Source organism: Staurois parvus, unplaced genomic scaffold (assembly GCF_062004578.1).
Source record: "Staurois parvus isolate SC_StPar_1 unplaced genomic scaffold, SC_StPar_1.0 ptg000132l, whole genome shotgun sequence".
Taxonomy (NCBI): domain Eukaryota; kingdom Metazoa; phylum Chordata; class Amphibia; order Anura; family Ranidae; genus Staurois; species Staurois parvus.
The window spans coordinates 9,014,796-9,034,918 of record NW_028317928.1 but is presented as its reverse complement, the minus strand read 5'-3'; the positions used below and the strand labels follow the sequence as shown (position 1 = coordinate 9,034,918).

The following is a 20,123-nucleotide window of genomic DNA, read 5'->3' as shown; positions in this document are numbered from 1 at the left end:
GTCGATGATGAGTAGCTTTCTTCACCAGCGCAGTGAGGAAACTACTAACCAGCCGCAGCAGCAGCAGCAGCAGCAGCAGCATCAGGTGGACCTGGAGCAGGACCTCAAACAACAGGCTTGGGCCTACTTGGACAGCACCCTGCCAACCGAGGTAGACAATCCCCTTGACTACTGGGCAACGAAACTTGACCTTTGGCCCCAACTAGCTGAATTTGCCCTTGAAAGGCTGTCATGCCCGGCCAGTAGCGTGGCATCGGAGCGCGTGTTTAGTGCGGCAGGAGGTATTGCAACTCCGCGGAGGACACGACTGTCCACCCAAAGTGTGGAGAGACTCACGTTTGTGAAAATGAATCAGGCGTGGATTAGTCTGGATTTCAAACCACCAGTTCCTGACACAACTGACTAAATCCGCCATGAATCATGCCCCAAACATGTGCTTCTTTCAGGTCTCCTCACACTGCTGGTGTGTTCCATTTTTTGTCATAGGGTGCTGGCAGATTACGGGCCTCCCATAGCTGCTGCCAGGCCCCTAATCTGCCATGGGCCCCCGTACCGACTCCTCATGCTGCTGCCAGGCCCGTAATCTGTCATGGGCCCCTGTTGTCGCTTGTTGGCATATTCCGCTCGTTCAGATGCTCCTTCTCCTGCTACTCCTCTTCACGGATTCCGTCAGCAGTCTTTCTTGGAATCCGTTTCCAAGAGACAACAGTTTGCGAGCACGCACCCAACGGTGCAGAAGCTGAACGTCCTCCTGTCCAAGTTGCTGCTGCCAGGCTCGTAATCTGTCATGCGCCCCTGTACCGCCTCCTCATGCTGCTGCCAGGTCCAGAGTGTGTCATGGGCCCCCGTACCGACTCCTCATGCTGCTGCCAGACCCGTAATCTGTCATGGGCCCCTGTACCGCCTCCCCATGCTGCTGCCAGGTCCAGAGTGTGTCATGGGTCCCTGTACGGCCTCCCATTGCTGCTGCCAGGCCCGTAATCTGCCATGGGCCCCCGTACCGACTCCTCATGCTGCTGCCAGGCCCGTAATCTGTCATGGGCCCCTGTACCGCCTCCTCATGCTGCTGCCAGGTCCAGAGTGTGTCATGGGTCCCTGTACGGCCTCCCATTGCTGCTGTCTCTATCGCCACACTCTGCCATGTGCCACTTTCAGGTCTCCTCACACTGCTGGTGGTTTCCATTTTTGTCATAGGGTGCTGTATGGCCTCCCATTGCTGCTGCCTCCACCGCCACACTGTGGCTCCACACTCTGGTTTTGGCCCCGTGACTGCCCAAATGAGTGAAGTGTGCGGTGATTCTAAGATCGACGGCACTCATCTGCATATCATACTGACTGACAGTATTATTTCTCTTCCCCAGCAGACTCCAAGGGCATTTAAATTAAAGGTACAGTGTTCTGCACTAATATTAAGTCTCTCTGAAGCCTACAAACACCCTTTTTTAAGTTAAATTCACAGCGAATATATTCGACTCGAATCAAAATTTTTCCACGAATTCGCCGAATCAGTCAAATCGAATTTTTGAATACTTCGCTCATCTCTAATGATGATGTCACCAAGGTCCGTACCTAAGGAGTTCTGAAGTACTGCCATGACATCACAAGGGGGTGGGGTTCACCGCTCCCCCTTGTGATGTCATCCTATGCTGTGATTGACCAAAGCATTGCACCTGACCACTTGTGATTGGTCAAAGCAATTCACCTGACCACAGATCAAGTGCAATGCTTTGAAACCCACCCCCTTGTGATGTCCTCCTATGCTGTGATTGGCCAGGTGCATTGCTTTGGCCAATCACAATGCACTGTCAAGGCGCAGTGGGGCACAGTGGACGAACAGCCCGCCGAACGCCCGTATCGTTCATGTGTTCAGCAAACATATGAATGGCCCATGTTCGAGTCGAACATCCAACACTACAAGCTGTGTACTGGTGATCATATTATCGGACAAACACTCTGAAAATGGTATTTTCTTTCTGATTGTAAAAGCTTAACTTGTGGAGGTATCCCGAGTGTGTGGATCCCTTCAAGGTTTACTGGTTGTGATGAGTGAGGAAAGTGGTTAAAGTGGCAGAGCGGGGTCAGTGCATACTGAAGCGCACAGTGCGCAGAAGTCGACAACTGTCTGCAGAGTCAATAGCTAAAGACCTCCAAACGTGGTGTGGCCTTCAGATTAGCACAACAGTGCGTAGAGAGAGCTTCATGGAATTGTTTTCCACGGCCTATCAGCTGCATCCAAGCCTTACATCACCAAGTGCAATGCAAAGTGTCGGATGCTGTGGTGTAAAGCACGCCACCACTGGACTGTAGAGCAGTGGAGACATTTTCTCTGGAGTGACCAATCACGCTTCTCTGTCTGGCAATCCGATGGACGTGTCTGGGTTTGGCGGTTGCCAGGAGAACAGTACTTGCCTGACTGCAGTGTGCCAAGTGTAAAGTTTGGTGGTGGGGGGATTATGGTGTTGTTTTTCAGGGGTTGGGCTTGGCCCCCTAGGTCCAGTGAAGGAAACTCTTAAAGTGTCAGCATACCAAGACATTTTGGACAATTACCTGCTCCAAACTTTGTGGGAAGAGTTTGGGGATGGCCCCTTCCTGTTCCAACATGACTGCCCACCAGTGCACAAAGCGAGATCCATAAAAACATGAAGGAGCCAGTTTGGGGCGGAGGAACTTGACTGGCCTTAACAGAGTCCTGACCTCAACCCCAAAGAACACCTTTGGGATGAATTAGAGCGAAGACTGCAAGCCAGGCCTCCTCCCCCGACATCAGTGCCTGACCTCACAAATGTGCTTCTGGAAGAATGGTCCAACCTTCCCATAGACACCCTCCTAAACCTTGTAGACAACCTTCCCAGAAGAGTTGAAGCTGTTATAGCTGCAAAGGGCGGGCCGACTCAATATTGAAAGGCAGGTGGCCCAATACATTTGGCAATATAATGTATGTTCTGGTTTGATAACTTGCTGGCTACAGTGTTCTGTGGTCAAAAATGTACAAATGTCTTATTTAAATCCTGGGAACAAAATGTGTATTCTTATGTATATCTATATATTTGATATAGAACATTTGTACACATCCCCTTCCAAGTGTGTACCCTTCTCCCCCTCCATTTTTCTTATGGGATGCTGGGCTCAGGAGCCATTTTTGTACCTATTTTTCCAGCCAATTATTATTATTATACAGTATTTATAAAGCGCCAACGGTTAGCTCAGTGCTGTACATTACAAAGGGGGACAGAACATGTGACAGAACAATACAATACAAAACATGAGGGGATCGAGGGCCCTGCTCTTTCGAGCTTACAATCTAGGAGCCAATGGGGACAAGGCTGTTTTTAGGGGGACGTGAGTGTAGCACCCTCTAGAGTGCTACTAGAATAGTGTAGTGTACTGTAGGCAAAATCATTGTGTATGACTCATGGTAATTGTGTGAGTCTGTTATTGAGGTCGGGTCAGCTGGATGACTCAACAGTTTGTGGCTCTATCGCCTCCTCCTGACTTCCAGAAGTCAGTGAGCAGGAAGGGGTGGAGGTCTAATCTGCATATTCATGTGAGCCCAGCCAATCCCAGGTTTTGAGGCCCTGGTAGAGTGGTGGACTGGCCTATAAATATGGGAGAGTCAGGCTGACAGGAGTGCTGAGAAGATTGTTGGTGCCTGGGAGGGAGCACAGCACTGGGTTCAATCCTATATCCTTGTCCTAGGAGAACGTCTAAGAAGCCAGGAGGGTTGGTAGTGCTTGCAGGCTGTGGAGCTGGCAGCAGCTGCCACTGATCTGCAACGACTGATGGCTTTCAGGAAAAGAACAGTCCAGGATCTGCTTTTGTACATAGGAAGGAAGTGCCTCCCCTTCCATTGATTCAAGCCAAACTGGGCAACCCATCACTCTATTTCCCATTCCAAGTTGAATTCCCTTAATTAAACAACAAAACCAAGCCCATGGACTGGTCACTGTCTTTGGATGCAAGTCTGTGCAAAAAATATCTGTTGCCTGACTGTGCGGAGGGAAGCTTAAAATGTAACTAAACCCACAACAGTACAATCTGTATATACAGTAAAGCATGATTGTTATACTCACCATGGAACCTAAGGGGTTAATCCTTCGTATTGTGTAAAAAGGCTGTTTGATCCTGTCTTCTCTGATCCTCCTCTTGTTGAAATGACCACCTGATACAGACTCAAACCGTAGGCACATGCTCAGTTTGGTGTGTATTGCTAGAGAGGTTTTTTTCCTTGGGAGAGTACATGTGATTAGCACAGGGCCAAACAGCACTGTCCAGACAGAGGGTCAAGGGTTTCACATCAGAAAGAAAATTCCTCCTACAAGCTTTAACCAGTGTCCTGCTGAAGTCACAAGACTGCTCTATACTGCTGATGAGAAAAGGGATTTATCAGTTTACATTTACTAAACTAATAGCATTTCCATGTTCTGTGTACTGTGGGAGACCAGATATAGTGAATGCAGGGTCCGGGGAGAGCGGATATAGTGAATGCGGGGTCTGGGCAGACCAGATATAGTGAATGCAGGGTCCAGGGAGAGCAGATATAGAGAATGCAGGGTCCGGGGAGAGCAAATATAGTGAATGGGGGGTCTGGGGAGAGCGGATATAGAGAATGCAGGGTCCGGGGAGAGCGGATATAGTGAATGCAGACTCCAGGGAGAGCAGATATAGAGAATGGGGGGTCCGGTAGAGCGAATATAGTGAATGCAGAGTCCGGGGAGAGCAGATATAGTGAATGTAGGGTCCTGGGCGAGCAGATATAGTGAATGCATGGTCCGGGGAGACCGGATATAGTGAATGCAGGGTCTGGGAAGAGCAAATATAGTGAATGCAGGGTCCAGGGAGACCAGATATAGTGAATGCAGGGTCCGGAAGACCGGATATAGTGAATGCAGGGTCCGGGGAGACCGGATATAGTGAATGCAGGGTTCAGGGAGACCAGTTATAGTGAATGCAGGGTCTGGGGAGAGCAGATATAGTGAATGCAGGGTCCAGGGAGAGCGGATATAGTGAATGCAGGGTCCAGGGAGAGCGGATATAGTGAATGGGGGGTCCAGGGAGACCGGATATAGTGAATGGGGGGTCCAGGGAGAGCGGATAAAGTCATTGCAGGGTTCGGGGAGACCGGATATAGTGAATGCAGGGTTTGGGGAGAGCGGATATAGTGAATGCAGGGTTCTGGGGGACCATATATACTGACTGTAGGGTCCAGAGAGACCAGCTATAGTGAATGCAGGATTCGGGGAGAGCGGATATAGTTAATGCAGGGTTCTGGGGGACCATATATAGTGATTGCAGCGTCCGGGGAGAGCAGATATAGTGAATGAAGGGTCCGGGGAGAGCTGATATAGTGAATGCAGGGTCCGGGGAGACCAGATATAGTGAATGGAGGGTCCAGGGAGAGCGGATATAGTGAACGCAGGGTCCGGGGAGTACGGATATAGTGAATGCAGGGTCCGGGGTTTAGTAACACTTTAATGGTACCCACAACACAGTGGCCCTTGTGAGGGTAGCGCTACACGTACTTTGTAAAAACAGTAAAAAAAGAAGAAAACACTGTGTATGAGTATTAATTTTTTATTAGACATCTGTTGTGCATTTAGCTAAACTATATTCCAATTCAGATGATTTCCAATTTACGTTTCAACATTTTTTCAAACTACTCAAGTTAACGTTTTCCCTTTCTATTGGGCCTCAACCAAGGTAGGAGAATTCTTTTTACTTCTTCCACTTTAGTTTCCTCTCCGTTTTCTTCATTTTCTTCTTCATCGGCGTCTCTCCTGGTAGAAGACACAGGTATTGTTAAATAAAACAGCGCTGAATATTATACAACAACTGTATTTCGTTAGGACCAAATGTAGATCTTTATATCACTAGAGGGGTCACCGGCAGGAGGAAGGAGGTCCTGATTCCCCTATATAGTTCTTTATATCACTAGAGGGGGTCACCGGCAAGAGGAAGGAGGTCCCGATTCCTCCATATAGATCTTTATGTCACTAGAGGGGTCACTGGCAGGAGGAAGGAGGTCCTGATTCGTCCGTATAGATCAGGGGTGGGCAAACTTTTTGACTTGAGGGCCGCAATGGGTTCATATATTGGGCCGGACCAAGAGTAGATGAATGATGTGTATGTGTCATCCATAGTAAGTATAGTAATATTCCCCCATAGTAAGCATAGTAATTCATCCCCCATATAGTAATTCATCCCCCAAAGTAATTCATCCCCCATAGTAATTCATCCCCCATATAGTAATTCATCCCCCATATAGTAATTCATCCCCCATGGTAATTCATCCCCCATGGTAATTCATCCCCCATATAGTAATTCATCCCCCATAGTAATTCATCCCCCATAGTAATTCATCCCCCATATAGTAATTCATCCCTCATATAGTAATTCATCCCCCATAGTAATTAATCCCCCATAGTAATTAATCCCCCATATAGTAATTCATCCCCCATATAGTAATTCATCCCCCATATTGTAATTCATCCCCCATAGTAAATCATTCCCCATATTAATTCATCCCCCATATTAAGTCCCCAAGTCCCCCCTGTGTGAATTCACTTACCTTTGCTCCGCGCGTTCCTCTCGCCGTGTTCCCACGCCTTTCCGGTGTAGCATGAAAATCTGTCTCCTATGAGGATCTGTCCCCCTTGAAGTATCTGCGCATGTGCCAGTTTCAGGCATTAGCAGCCGATCGGCGATCTCCGGCACATGCGCAGATACGTCGAGGGGGACAGATCCTCATAGGAGACAGATTTTCATGCTACACCGGTCTTCAGGGCAGACTGTGAGAGGAGCCTAGCTCCCCTCACATTCTCCGTATACGGCCCGCAGGCCGTAGTTTGCCCATTGCTGGTATAGATCTTTATGTCATTAGAGGGGTCATCGGCAGGAGGAAGGAGGTCCTGATTCCTCTTTATATAGATCTTTATATCACTAGAGGGGTCACCAGCGGGAGGAAGGAGGTCCTTATTCTTCTATATAGATCTTTAGTTAGACCTCATTTAGAATACTGTGTCCAGTTCTGGTGATCTCACTTACGAAAAGATATTGATAAGGTAGAACAAGTCCAGAGTCGGGAACAAAAATGGTGAAAGGTCTGGGGGATGAAACATATCAGGAGAGACTTCAGGAACTTAACATGTACAGTCTGGAGGAAAGAAGGGAAAGGGGAGACATGAGTGAAACCTCTAAATACATCAAGGGGGTGAATCAGGATTAGGAGGGCAGGATTGTCAACATGAAACCCAAATCAAGAACACGGGGACATGACCTTGAACTAACTGGAGGAAAGTTCAAAACTAATCTCAGAAAGTACTATTTTACTGAAAGAGTAGTTGGTGAGGTAGTGAGCCAGTCAACAGTAAACAGCTTCAAACATGTGGGACAAGCATAGATAGATCGATCAATCTATCTATCCAGTCGTATCCGACCCTTGGCGATTGCATGGACCGTCACTCATAAGCGACTTTTTCCACTTCATGTGAAGTTTTTTATTACAAAATTACAGATTTTTTTACCATATAAAATATACATGTAAATGCATTCCAAAAATGTAGATTAAATGTATTTTTAAAGACATACAGTATATTTGAAAATGTATTTTTAAAAATAGGTTTCATATATTTTGTAAAAGAAAATGCATTTCAACATACAGTATATATATATATATATATATATATATATATATATATATATATATATGCAATGTATTTCAAAATATATTTCAATAAATATATATATATATATATATATATATATATACTGTACATACCGTATGTTGAAATGCGTTTTTATTACAAAATAACAAAATATATGAAAAATGTTTTTAAATATACATTTTCAAATATACTGTATGTCTTTAAAAATACATTTAATCTACATTTTTGGAATGCATTTACAAACATATGTAAAAATATATGTTAAAATTACTTTTTTTATATGTTAAAAAAAATCTGAAGAATATATTTTAGGCCATATTCAATATATTTCTATATATATATAAATATATATATATATACATACTGCATGTTGAAATGCATTTTTATATATTACAAAATATATGAAAAATATTTTTACAAATATACTTTTTGAAAATATATTCTTCAGATTTTTTTACCATATAAATGCATTCCAAAAATGTAGATTAAATGTATTTTTAAAGACATACAGTATATTTGAAAATGTATTTTTAAAAATAGTTTTCATATATTTTGTAAAAGAAAACGCATTTCAACATACAATATATATATATATATATATATATATATATATATATTTATTTATTTTTAAATATATTGAATATGGCCAAAGTTGTAGTATTTCAAATATATATTAATATATTTGGGAAGAATATTTTTAAAATATATTTCAAATATATTTTTCTTCCATGTGAGTCCTTTTGTCCTATTTGGAGGATCTCCCAGGATCAGTGGGGCCGATGTATCCAACTGAAAGTTAACAAGTGATTACATTCCTCGGAAAGTGTGCTAAGGACTATAGCTCCCCCAACTAAAGGAGGTACGTAGGTATGTTGAAATGCATTTTTTTTATCTATAACACAAAATATATGAAAAATATTTTTAAAAATATACTTTTTTTTTCTTCAGATTTTTTTTTACATATAAAAAAGTCATTTTAACATATATTTTACATATATTTGTAAATAAATTCCAAAAATGTAAATGTGTATTTTTAAAGACATATAGTATATTTGAAAATGTATTTTTAAAAATATTTTTCATATATTTTGTAAAAGAAAACGCATTTCAACATACAGTACTGTATATATATTTATTTATTTTTAAATATATTGAATATAGCCAAAATTGTAGTATTTCAAATATATGTTAATATATTTGGGAAGAATATTTTTAAAATATATTTCAAATATATTTTTCTTCCATGTGAGTCCTTTTGTCCTATTTGGAGGATCTCCCAGGATCAGTGGGGCCGATGTATCCAACTGAAAGTTAACAAGTGATTACATTCCTCGGAAAGTGTGCTAAGGACTATAGCTCCCCCAACTAAAGGAGGTACGTAGGTATGTTGAAATGCATTTTTTTTATCTATAACACAAAATATATGAAAAATATTTTTAAAACTATACTTATTTTTTTTTCTTCAGATTTTTTTAACATATAAAAAAGTAATTTTAACATATATATTTACATATATTTGTAAATTAATTCCAAAAATGTAAATTTGTATTTTTAAAGACATGCAATATATTTGAAAATGTATTTTTAAAAATATTTTTCATATATTTTGTAAAAGAAAACGCATTTCAACATATAGTAATGTAACTAAAGGAGGTATGTTGTAAAAATAGTAAAAAAAAAAGAAAAAAAAGAAGACAACACGATGTATGAATATTGATTATTATTTATCAGACATCTGTTGTGCATTTAGATAAATGATATTCCACATCAGATGATTTACAAGTCACATTTCAACCTGTCTTTCTAATGATCAGCGTCCACAATACACCCTGCCATGTCTGATCCCGCATCTTTTTACGTCCTTAACTTTAGTATCCCCTTCATTTTCTTCATTTTCTTCTTCTTCGGTGTCTCTCCTGAGAGGAAACGGTCATTGTTACATACAACCACATTGGTTTAAAGGGAAAAACTGGATTTTACGGGTTGAGGTAAAAGGCCAATCACAGTGGCCTTTTACCACGTGATCAGCTTTATCCAATACATTTGACGGTTATCGGCTGCACTTTCCTCACGCTGTCACAGCGAGTGAGGGGGCAGGGCTGAAGGGACCGGTGTGGTAGGGAAGAGTGGTGGGGGCATGGCAGGGTATGTGCAGGGGGGGGAAGCTGGGGGAGAAATGTCAGACGTGGCAGAAGGTGTCGGGGGCATATTGTCGTCCACTAATCAGAGCTGGTAGTTTGTCCAGCAGAGTCTTCTGAACAGTTGTGCCATCAGGTCAGTGACCACGAGCCTTTAGCAGATGGCGGAACGCAGGTCTGTACAGTGTACGGACCCGGCCAGCTGGAAGCAGTGCTGCAGGTCTGTACGTTGTACAGATTTGGCAGCAAAAGGGTTAAAAGGTTATACTTTTACAGGCTCACCTCGGTTTACGAACTGAATGCGCTCTACGGGACTTTTTGTATCGTGAAAAATTCGTAAACCGAAAACGCCGTTTCCCATAGGAATGCATTGAAAACCAATTAATCCATTCCGGAGGTCAGAAAAAAGGGAAAAAAAAGTCTTTTGTCTGTTAAAAACTCTTTATAAAGTGCACTTTAAAGGCATTAATACTGTACAGGGACACAAATAAAAATTAATTCGTTAATGCATTGAAAACCAATTAATCCGTCCCGGAGGTCAGAAAAAAAGTCAAAAAAAGTTTCATCTGTTCAAAACTCTTTATAGTTTGCACTTTAAAGGCATAAATACTGTACAGGGACATGATTAAAAATTGTAAATGCATTGAAAACCAATTAATCTGTTCCGGAGGTCAGAAAAAAAGTCAAAAAAAGTCTTTTATCTGTTCAAAAATCTTTATAAAGTGCACTTTAAAGGCCTAAATACTGTACAGGGACATTATTAAAAATTAATTCGTAAATGCATTGAAAACCAATTAATCCATTCTTATTGAGAAAAAAATTTGTAAACTGAGGCATTATTTTCAATGGATTTTCATTCGTAAACCGAAAATTATTTTAACCGAGGCGTTCGTAAACCGAGGTACGTCTGTATTTAAAAAAAAAGTCTTCTAGATACTTACTCTTCCTCACAGAGAGACAAGGAGACGATCCCAAGAAAGAAAAGGAGTAACAGGGATTTCTTCAAGGTGAACATCTTTGGGCTCTGTGGATCATTTTGGATTCATGGAAAGAAGACAAAATTGGAAAGACGACTCAAAAATAACCCGAGAAAGGATGTTAGACTGAAAATCAATTTGTATGAACCTGCACTGGCATCTCCAATAGCTTCTATAGGTTTTTTTTTTCTTGTATGAATGAGAACAGTCCCCAGATGATGGTCTCTATGATTGGATGGTGTTGGGCTTGAACATAAGTTCGACTCCAACATCAGCCGTTCGTGTGTTCTGGGAACAAAAAAAGTGTGGATCATATGGTTCAGTAAGGGGGGCCACTTGCTTGTCCCCCCCTTTCCTTTCCTGACCTGCCATGCTGCATGCTCAGAAAAGGCTCTGATATGGATTTTGGGGGGGACCTCCCAAAATACACACTAGACCTGAAGGGCTTTAATTTTTAATTGCAGACATGGGGACAAGGTGCTTTGGGGGGGGGGGGGCACCCGCCCAATTGTAGGGCACGTGGACTGGTATGTTTCAGGAAGGGTGGCCACTCGCTTGTCCCCCCTTTCCTGATCTGCCATGCTGCATGCTCAGAAAAGGGTCTGGTATTGATTTTGAGGGGGGGATCCCCCAAAATCCATACCAGACCTGAAGGGCTTTAATTTTTAATTGCAGACATGGGGACAAGGTGCTTTGGAGGGCACCTGCCCAATTGTTGGGCATGTGGACTGGTATGTTTCAGGAAGGGGGGCCACTCGCTTGTCCCCCCCCCTTTCCTGACTTGCCTGCTGCATGCTCAGAAAAGGGTCTGGTATGGATTTTAAGGGGGGACCCCCCAAAATCCATACCAGACCTGAAGGGCTTTAATGTTTAATTGCAGACATGGGAACAAGGTGCTTTGGGGGGGGGGGACCTGCCAGGGGTGGACTGACCATTCTAGCACTTGGGTACTGCCCGAGGGCCCAGGGTCAGTAGGGGGCCCCATGAAATGCCCCTGGTACCTTTTTACAGGCTTTTTTGGGTGTGCTTTGAGTGTCGGCAAGGACACAGGGGCCCCATGATCCCCTATTGCCCAGGGGCCCCATGAGTTGTCAGTCGGCACCTGCCTAATTGTAGGGCATGTGGACTGGTATGTTTCAGGAAGGGGGGCCACTCGCTTGTCCCCCCCTTTCCTGACCCGCTGTGCTGCATGCTCAGAAAAGGGTCTGGTAATGGATTTTGAGGGGGGACCCCCCAAAATCCATACCAGACCTGAAGGGTTTTAATTTTTAATTGCAGACAATTCTTACATTCAGCTGTCACTGGGGAACCCCATTCGTACAATACCAGATCATACAATTTTCATTTAATCAGCTCAGTTTTCATCCTAAAATACAACACAAATACATGACGTCACTTCCGAATTTTTATTCTGTCTTAAGAGAATTTTTGTAACCTCTGGCCAATTTTAGTGTTTTCTGGTTTGAATTTCGTGAAACAATTTTAATTTTCCCATTATTGTGCAAAAATGATAGGAGGAACCTTGACATTATTTAAAAATCAAAATAAAACAGAGGAGTCATTTAAAGTTTACCTGAAATCTGAAGACTGAGGATTCTTTCCTTATAAATAATTATAATAGGATGAATAATATAATACAGATATTCCAGCGTATACTTACCGGGGAGGTCAGTTGGTGCTGAGAATGTAGACAGATGGAAGACTTCAGTGGAGGTCTAATCTACGAAGAACAAGGACGGCTTATATAATAGAAGATGAAGAAGTTGAGTACACAGAAGGTTTAATTAAAGTTTGAGGTAATAGTCACATCTTTCTCAGGAACACATAACTCAGCATATGAATCTACAAAAATATTTACCTCCTAGCCTCCAGGTGGGACAGACATCAGCACCCAGTAAGCATTTCAAACATTCCCTGGATCTGTCCATATGGAAGAGAAATATATTCAGGAACAAAAAATTTTACATGCGACATATATTTACATTAAGAAAGCACAGAGATAAGTGAGTGTTGAAGTCAAACAAGCTGCTGAAACACCAAAATGTACCAAAAAACCTCCAAAGCATCAAATAAAAAATAGGTGCAGCGCTAAAATCTTAAAATTGCCAAGTGTCAAAATTACATATGCAATAAATATCAAACATATATTAACCCCTTCACGTCAGATCGTCCTGGCGTGAAGAGGAGTTCCTGTGCCGGGAGGTGGGCGGGGCTTAGTGTCATGTGGCCGCGGGGACGTCACGGCCGGTCACATGATCGGGAAAGATCCCGATCGAAAGAGCGGACCGGGACCTTTCCGTGAATACCTCACATGTGTGCTGGGAGTCCGTGGGGCGCGCACTCTCAGCACATATGTTTTTTGTTATATGAACGCAAATGTGCGGCCGCTCGGCATCTAGGCCCAGACGCCGGGAGGCTGCACATTTGCGTGCAGCCGGCATGAAGGGATTAATGAGAACATTCAATAAAGTGACCAGTGATAAGGTGCTAATATATCAGCAAAATAAAGTGACTTAGTGGTTGCGTACAACTCTGTCACTGTAAAGTGACCAACAGTGCTAAAGTGCTGAAAAATTATAATTATAATGTCCAAGAATGGATGTGCGGAAAATCTGATATTGATCTTCAATAGTTGGTGATCCGGTAATATGGTGATGTGACCAATGGTGTAAAGACTGCGCACTCACCAGATGCGCAATCAATTAGCGCATGAGATAACACTCTCAGTAGATCAACTGGAGGCCCCTTTAAAGGTGAGTATGGTCTGCTCTGATGTTCCCTCACTGCTTCCTCTGCTGTAAGCAATGGCTCTGCCACTTCTCTCATACAGCTCTGTGGATTGTTAGAAGCTCACAAGGAGCCCAAAAAGAGGAGGCCAATAGCGTGATACCGTTTTAAGAGGTATATGTTTATTCCAACACAAATGCAGATGTATAAGGAACAGAACAGAATTCACTGACCATATACAGAGATCCAAGATGGCCGCTGGGACCCACATGGTGCCTACAGCGTCTGACGTTTCACATCGTGTATATATAGTGAAAATGGCGCATGCACATTTCACGTGCGCCATTTTGCTGGAGACCAACATATTCATATGGCCATATTCAATATATTTCAAGATATATATATATATATATATACACACTGGTATGTTTAAATGTGTTTTTATTACAAAATATATGAAAATTATTTGTAAAAATAAATTTCAAATATACTGTATGTCTTTAAACCTACAAATCTACATTTTTGGAATGCATTTACAAATATATGTTAAAATGACTTTTTTATATGTTAAAAAAAATCTGAAGAGTATATTTAAAAAATATATAGTTTTAAAAATATTTTTTATATATTTTGTGAACACATTCCAAAAATGTAGATTTATATTTTTAGGGACATACAGTATATTTGAAAATGTATTTTTAAAATTATTTTTCATATATTTTGTAAAAAATGTGTATATATATATATAAATTTTTAAATATATTGAATATGGCCAAATTTGTAGTATTTCAAATATATGTCAATATATTTGGGAAGAATATTTTTAAAATATATTTAAAATAAATTTTTCTTCCATGTGGGTAGGAGCGATATAGGATTACTACAGCTGATCTGCCTCCCATCCAGCTGCTTCAACCAATGGGGAATGGTATGACTGATCCCCCATCACCCCATCTATTCTCCTACAATTAGCGCACCATATATGAATCCACTCCAGAGTCTGCTGGGATACTCGAAGGTATGCTCAAAGTAATGCTTCTTAGTGTGCAGAAAAGCAGATGTTATGGAAAAGTTTAACTTGTAAAAAAATTATCCTTTGTCTTGAGGGATTTATCTGTGAGACCGTGTTTTGGGGGTACAAGGACTGTAGCATCCCACATGGAAGAAAAATATATTTAAAATATATTTAAAAAATATTCTTCTTGACATATATTTGAAATGCTACAACTTTGGCAATATTCAATATATGTCAATAAATATATACATATATATATATATATATATATATATATATATTGCATATTGAAATGCATTTTTTATATATTACAAAATATATTAAAAATATTTTTTAAAATATATTCTTCAGATTTTTGTTAACATATAAAAAAGTAATTTTAACATATACTGTATTTGTAATTGCATTCCAAAAATGTAGATGTGTATTTTGAAATGTATCACATTTCAAGTGTGTGTGTGTGTGTGTGTGTGTGTGTGTGTGTGTGTGTGTGTGTGTGTGTGTGTGTGTGTGTGTGTGTGTGTGTGTGTGTGTGTGTGTGTGTGTGTGTGTGTGTGTGTGTGTGTGTGTGTGTGTGTTTTTAATATATGTCAATATATTTGGGAAGAATATTTTTAAAATATTTTTCAAATCTATTTTTCTTCCATATGGGATATCATATGAGTACAATGTATACTGCAACTAGGCACAGATTCTGTTTAATCATTCCCCTTTAAACCACTCCCACTTTGAGGTGCAGTCTTGCGTACCCCTCACCATTATTTTTAGATCCTACCCCAGGGTGCCCAAGGTCTTTCATAATCCCATAACACAAGCAAAGAGAAAAATTGGACTTTATGGGTACTAATACAACTCATAAACTGTCTTATAAAGTTCATATTTTTATTAATATTTCATTAAAATGTCACCATAAAAATACATGGATGGCACCTACAGTCACCGCCACTTTATTAGGTCCATCTTCCTAGTAACCGGTTGGACCCCCTTTTTCCTTCAGAACGGCCTTAACTCTTCATGGCGTAGATTCATCGAGGTGTTGGAAACATTCCTCAGAGATTTTGGTCCATATTGCCATGATATCATCACGCAGTTGTTGCAGATTTGTCAGCGGCACATGCATGAACCGTTGATACAAGGCAGGATGGATCCACCACACCATGTGTCAGGGATCCCGCCGCCGTGCAGCGGTGCGACGGCAATGGATCCTCTCGAGTCGCGGCGGTATGTGGCCGTGCATGCGCGGTAGTGCAGAAGGCTCGCACATGCGCGGTAGCGCACACGTTATGTCTGGCGGGCTATTTAAACCTGCTTCATATGGAAATTATTGCCTTCTGGTCTAAAAACGTTCCTGCACACATTTCCTGATTCTGATCCTGATACCTGCATTCTGTATACCCGCCTAAGAAAGAACTCCGCCTGCACCAACCCCGGCTATCCCTGACCATTCTCCTGCCTGCTCCTTTTGTACTTATCTGCCCGCTTGTTACTGACCCGGCCTGCCTGATTCAGCTGTATGATTCTGCCTGCACCGGACCTGTATCCTGTCAGCAACCATACGTACCTACCGCTGCACCCAAGGTTCTGCATCTGGCCTACATCCGGACTAACGCCATACCTGTCTGTCACCGCATTCACACACTGGTGCTCGGTCCCAAGACCCACACCCTGACCGCCGCCACACCTGCCTACTGCTGCATCCACGTTCCTGCAACCGCACCTAGCTTGTGTTCAGAGCTCCTGGGTTCCCAGCTACATACTGACAATTCCAAGATCTACATGGCACTCCTGCCCCTCCTGGCTCTGCACCCCTGTTCCCACTTTTCAGGGGCTCCAAGCGGGAGTTGTAAGAGGATGCTCTCTCTCCACTTCAGGCTCCCCAATCCAGTATGTGATAGTCACATTGTGCCCTGCTTCCGCTAGCGGTCTCCTCAACATCAGCTGGGTGTACATGGGGGCCATTACCTGGTTCCAGCCTGCTCCAAGTCCATCTCCACCATCAGGGGCCCTGGTGAATAAGCAGACTGGGGCTTAGACCCCACACCCTGGGGAACCCCAAGCTGTGGATCTATAGAGCTACCCGCCATAGTCGTAACACCATGACACCATCACCAGCCTGAACCGCTGATACAAGGCAGGATGGATCTACCACACCATGACACCACCACCACTAGCCTGAACCATTGATACACGGCAGGATGGATCCACCACACCATGACACCACCACCACCAACCTGAACCGTTGATACAAGGCAGGATGGATCCCCCACACCATGACACCACCACCACCAGCCTGACCCATTGATACACGGCAGGATGGGTCCACCACACCATGACACCACCACCAACCTGAACCATTGATACAAGACAGGATGGATCCTCCACACCATGACACCACCACCAGCAGCCTGAACCATTGTTATGACCTGGCTCCTTGACTAAATTTTAAAGAGCGGGCACAGTGGCTTAGTGGTTAGCACATCTGCCTTGCAGTAAATGGGTCATGGGTTCGATTCCCGACCATGGCGCCTCCCGCATGGGATGTTCTCCCTGTGCTTGCGTGGGTTTCCTCTGGGTGCTCCGGTTTTCTCCCACACTCCAAAGACATGCTGGTAGGTTAATTGGGTCCTGTCTAAAAACAAAAATTGGCCCTAATATGTGTATGTATGTATGTAAGTTAGGGACCTTAGATTGTACACCCCTTGAGGGTTAGGAACTGATGTGAATGTTCAATATATATGTGTGTAAAGCGCTGTGTAAATTGACAGCGTTATATAAGTACCTGAAATAAATAAATAAGAGAAGACTGGGCCTTTATTTTCCAAGAAGGCCCCGCACCTGAAAACCTTTGTTCTAATGTAGTCAGCATGAGAGACACTTTCCAGATATTATCCCTCCTACCAAACAGAAAAACTCCCAAAAAATTTATTGTATGCACCAGGGATGGAGTAAGGCATGACCCATGCAACTATTGTCCCGAATGTCCCTCACAACCTGGCCTTGACATAGGGGATTGCTTCTGTTACTACCATACCTCACTACAATATTAGTGAAGATTGGCGAGGGTGTTTCTTCTATGTCTGATCATCCCATTGAGGTCAACAGCACAACCATTGGTCCCTCCGCACATTCCAGGGTGCTAGGTGTAATCCTAGACTCTGACCTTTCCTTCAGGCCCCACATCCAATCATTGGCTACATCTTGCCGCCTCAACATTTCCAGAATTCACAACTTCCCGACTTATCTGCAGGTATCACGAAATCATCCTCTCTGCTCCTCCCAATATGTCTTGCTCTCTAAGTTACCTCCTCCCTTGCTCGAATCCAGGACTTTTACAGAACCTCTTCCATCCTCTGGAACTCCCTATTCCAGTATGTCCTGTCAGCTCCTACCCTGTCCGCCTTTAGACAATCCTTGAAAACTCATTTACTGTATTCAGGTGTTAAGGACCGACTGGCGGTAGCCTCTAGCGCTCCACAGACCGGAATTCCCCAGGGAGTGGAATCTAAGCTCCGACCTGCTTGTTCACCAGAGCCCCTGATGGTGGGGATGGACTTGGAGCAGGCAGAAACCAGGACGAGGCCCCTGGGTGCAACCAGCTGTGGTAGAGGCACTTGCCGATGGTACATAGCAGGTGAGAGCCTGATGTGAAGAGGTGGAGTGAGCGAAGTCAAACAAGCCAGGTCGGTAACGGTGGAGGCGGAACGACGGTACAAGCAGCAGGCAGAAGGATAAACAGGTCACAGGCCAGATTCAGCAACAGGAGGTCAAACGTACAGGATAAGACAAGAGAATGGTCAGACAAGCCAGGGATCAGAGCAGGAGACAGTCAATGGATCAGGGTCAGGCAGGGTCGGCAACAAGGCAATAAGGCAAATAAATTCTGTATAATAATAATGTCTGACCACCTGCATCTTGCCTGTACCTGATGCCATGCATACCGATCATTTGCCTGTTTCCTCAGCCACGTTTCTGTCTGTTGCCTGGACCGACCCTTTGCCTGACTAATGACCATGCTTCTGTCTGCCACCTGAACTGACCCTGGCCTGTTAGTTGAATGGTTGAACTGGATTGACTTTTTGTCTTTTTTCAGCCAGACTATGTCTCTGCCTGCCACTGGAATTGACCTTGTCTCTGCCTGCTGCCTGAATTGGCCCTGGCTTGTTTATAAATCATGTTTTTGCCTGCCACCTGGACTGATCTTTTGCCTGCTGTGACAGTGCGTGGTCCTGCCACTGTAGTAGTGGGATTTTTTACAACACAGGTTTTTCACTTATTCGGAGTGAAGGCCTCCAGAGTAGTGTTACAAAACCTTTGGTTTTCTCTGGGTTTTGCAATTTTCAGATCAGGATCCGGAGGCTTTGAAAAGCTTTGGGTGGGAGGAGGCCTCTTCTCCTGTGTCCAGGTCTTACCAGAGACCAGCAGTCTACTACACTAGAGTCCTGAATATCACACTGAATACCCCCAGAATATCACACTGCAAAATGACCATGTCTCTGTCTGCTGCTTGACCTAACCCAGGCCTGCATACTGGCCACATCTCTGCCTGCTGCATGGACTGATACGTTACCTGCATACTGGCCACATCTCCGCCTTCTGCCTGAGCCTATCATGGTCTGCTTACTACCTTGTTTCTGCCTGCTGCCTGGACCAACCCTTTGCCTGTTTGCTGATCACATCTCTGCCTGCCACCAGTACTGACCCATATGCACATTCCACAGACTACAATTCTGCAAGACAACAGTCCCACCCATCCTCTGTAGACAACTGCACTCCTGGAACCAGAGATACCATTGTAGCGCTCACTCAGTCCTCTTTTATATAAACATTGATTCACGTTTCAGCTGTCAGTGGGGTTCCCTGCTGACAGTGATTTTCAAAAGAATTGTCGGCATTGTTCGACAATTTAAAAAAAAGGTAAAAGAATGCCGTGGGTTCCCCCCTCCCATCCAAACCAAGCCCTTCGGGTCTGGTATGGATTTTGAGGGGAACCCCCACGCCAAAGTTTTTTCTAAAAATGCCCCCCCCCCCCAAAATCCATACCAGACCCTTATCCGAGCATGCAGCTCAGCAGGTCAGGCGGGGCAAGCGGGCGGGCCCTCCTCCCTCCTGAATCATACCAGGCCACATACTCTAAACATGCTCTAAACATTGGAGGGTGCTTTGGAGCAGGGGAGGCTCCCCCTCCAAAGCACCTTGCTCACATGTTGATGGGGACAGGGGCCTCGTCCTCACAACCCTGGCTAGTGGTTGTGGGGGTCTGCGGGCAGCTTATCAGAATCTGGAAGTCCCCTTTAACAAGGGGGCCCCCAGATCCCGCCCCACCATGTGAAGTGTGTGAGATTTATATTGCACTGTTTTTTAAGTTTCTACAATCTGATACTGTGTTTTTTTGTGCCTTATTTGCTTTATAAGAAAAAATATGTCAATTGTATCCCTTGGATTTCAAATGTTGACGAAATTATCAGCTCTGTATTTAGGGTTCATGGGGTACATAAGGGTTCATGGGGTTCATAGCTCTAATTATTTGATATTTCTGAGGGTTTTTTTTAATACAGCAGCTGGCCATTATTGGTGTCACACTTTCCTCAAATAAGAATGGAGTGGG

At 43.4% G+C, this 20,123-nt stretch overlaps 1 long non-coding RNA gene across 3 annotated transcripts; it reads right to left on the bottom strand.

Moving 5' to 3' along the window:
* Positions 1-5,555: 5,555 nt before the first annotated feature.
* On the bottom strand, positions 5,556-12,702 carry LOC149466316 (uncharacterized). 3 transcript variants are annotated; one of them, XR_016312126.1, is made up of 6 exons: positions 12,635-12,702; positions 12,437-12,496; positions 10,741-10,823; positions 9,457-9,577; positions 7,042-7,099; positions 5,556-5,774 (listed from the first exon to the last, which is right to left on the bottom strand). It is a non-coding gene; the product is annotated as an uncharacterized LOC149466316 (long non-coding RNA). The 3 variants fall into 3 exon arrangements; XR_016312128.1 differs by having other exon boundaries at positions 12,437-12,515; positions 12,635-12,649; XR_016312127.1 differs by lacking the exon at positions 7,042-7,099 and having other exon boundaries at positions 12,635-12,701.
* Positions 12,703-20,123: the final 7,421 nt, after the last annotated feature.